This window comes from Schistocerca piceifrons, unplaced genomic scaffold (genome assembly GCF_021461385.2).
Source record: "Schistocerca piceifrons isolate TAMUIC-IGC-003096 unplaced genomic scaffold, iqSchPice1.1 HiC_scaffold_1081, whole genome shotgun sequence".
Classification (NCBI taxonomy): Eukaryota; Metazoa; Arthropoda; class Insecta; order Orthoptera; family Acrididae; genus Schistocerca; species Schistocerca piceifrons.
The window spans coordinates 65,001-67,500 of NW_025726887.1; the positions used below are offsets into that span (position 1 = coordinate 65,001).

General features: G+C 56.8%; 1 non-coding gene across 1 annotated transcript in view; it reads right to left on the reverse strand.

Annotated features, from left to right (window-relative positions):
• The window catches only part of LOC124727070, a 1,909-nt gene extending 1,871 nt beyond the window's left edge, over positions 1 to 38 (reverse strand). The window contains exon 1 of the ribosomal RNA XR_007006912.1: positions 1 to 38. This exon is cut by the window's left edge and continues 1,871 nt beyond it. This is a non-coding gene — a ribosomal RNA (small subunit ribosomal RNA).
• Positions 39 to 2,500: the final 2,462 nt, after the last annotated feature.

Below are 2,500 nucleotides of genomic sequence, written 5' to 3' on the forward strand. Positions count from 1 at the left end.
GAGACAAGCATATGACTACTGGCAGGATCAACCAGGGAGCTGCGTCAACTAGAGCTGAGCAGCCGGCCGCCCGGGAGTGTGTCCCGGGGGCCCGCGCGAACACGCAAGCGTCCGCTCAATCATTCTGCAAACAGGAGGAGGCTGAGCTCCCCTGCACAATACACCTCGAAACCCTCTCAGGTCCCGGCGGCGCGCAGCGCCGTCCCAAGTACTTGGTCGGGTTCGAGAGAGGCGCAATCGCCCGGAGTTAGGCGAGTAGACGCTTTCGGTGCGACCACCCGTGCTCCCAACTGAGCTTGCCGCTGCCGACAGAGGCCCGGGAGCGTGCTGTCGTGGCATTGCCGGCGGGAGACAACACGCGCCACCTACGGTGACCGGCAGCTCCAACGCCAGCGCCACAGAAGGACAAAAGCCCCACTTGGGTGCCGAAGCGAACTCTCCCAGCACAGCGCACGCGCCAACACATCCGCACAGCTGCAATACAAACCACCAGCGAGAACCGCTGGGGCGACCGAGCAGCAGACGGCGTCGCGGCGCCGAGCGCCGGGCGGCAGCGCATCCTCAACGCACACAGTCCTCAATCGGACCAGCACACTGAAGATGTCCACCGCGCTTCGCACCGGGCCCGCGAGGACCTACTTTGGCCGCACGGCGCCGCGCGCAGGGTGCGCCGGCGCGCAGCTGCGACGCCTGCCGCGTCCGTCGGCCGGCGCGCCTGCCACTGGCCGCCCCCACCAGCCGGCTGTAGCGCGTGCGCCCACGCACCGCGCGGCCAGCACGCCGGGAGGCGCCCCCTCACCGGCCGGGGACGGTCCCACCCAGCCACCGCCGCGTATCGCTTCACACCCAGATGCCGTTCAGTTTCGTCGGCATGGTGGGTATCGCTGGAACAACCGGTTAGTACCTCAACCTATCGTCGCCATCACCGATTCACCCCTAGCGAGAACAACCGCACCACAACAGGTTACCATTTGTTCATTTGCGTAACTTCACCAGAAAACGCAGGCGTCCATCGCCATTTGCAACTTCCACGATTATTGCATGCCTGTGTCAGGTGTCACGCCACACTACGTCTGCCCACATACACGCAACAAAATGTGCACGCCTAGACAATACGTGGAAGGTGGCCCCCGTACGTATGCGATGTCCATTGCTCGAACGACTGTCAACCGGCCTCTGTAGCATGTCGCAGATATGGAACGCGGTGCACCATGCCATCACGGTGTGTGAGGAGAGACGACTAGGTCCGAATACATCAACAGACAGCTCATGCTGATCGCCATCCACGGCGTCCGTTCCTCCCACACGTCTCTATGGCGTACCACACTGCAATCCAGCTCTCATAGGGAGACGACACGTAGCTGCGTGCACAATATTTGCACTGTATGGTCCGCCGTTTTTGGGCGCAGTCGTTGTACGGTCACACATGTGCCACGATGTATCATTCAGTACATAAGGACGAATGTGCAGTACAGATTGTGGTTTACGCGTACGACATTAGCGGACAGTTGACACAGGCCGCACCACAACGTAGCCTGAGTACGTCGCATGCGGAGGGCATTGAACATGCAAAGTTCTCACCAACCAGCTTGCGAAGGCAGGGGGCAAGGTGGGGACGTGGGGAGGGGCGGCATGTACGTCCTGCTGCCATCCACATTACAGTGTACAGCAGGAGCATGTGGAAAGTGAGCAAGACTTGCAAGGTGTTTAACATGAAGCGATACACAGGGGAGCGGGGAGTGCGAGTAGCGAACTATATTGCGAGGGTTGCGGGTGGGCAACACTACACTAATTGAACGAGTCGTATAACAATTACAGAGCAGGTTTAGGCGACAACGTGGGTTACGTTAGGCGACAACGTGGGTTAGGTTAAGGCACGACGTGGGTTAGGTTAAGGCACGACATGGGTTAGGTTAAGGCACGACATGGGTTAGGTTAAGGCACAACATGGGTTAGGTTAAGGCACAACATGGGTTAGGTTAAGGCACAACATGGGTTAGGTTAAGGCACAACATGGGTTAGGTTAAGGCACAACATGGGTTAGGTTAAGGCACAACATGGGTTAGGTTAAGGCACAACATGGGTTAGGTTAAGGCACAACATGGGTTAGGTTAAGGCACAACATGGGTTAGGTTAAGGCACAACATGGGTTAGGTTAAGGCACAACATGGGTTAGGTTAAGGCACAACATGGGTTAGGTTAAGGCACAACATGGGTTAGGTTAAGGCACAACATAGGTTAGGTTAAGGCACAACATAGGTTAGGTTAAGGCACAACATAGGTTAGGTTAAGGCACAACATGGGTTAGGTTAAGGCACAACATGGGTTAGGTTAAGGCACAACATGGGTTAGGTTAAGGCACAACATGGGTTAGGTTAAGGCACAACATGGGTTAGGTTAAGGCACAACATGGGTTAGGTTAAGGCACAACATGGGTTAGGTTAAGGCACAACATGGGTTAGGTTAAGGCACAACATGGGTTAGGTTAAGGCACAACATG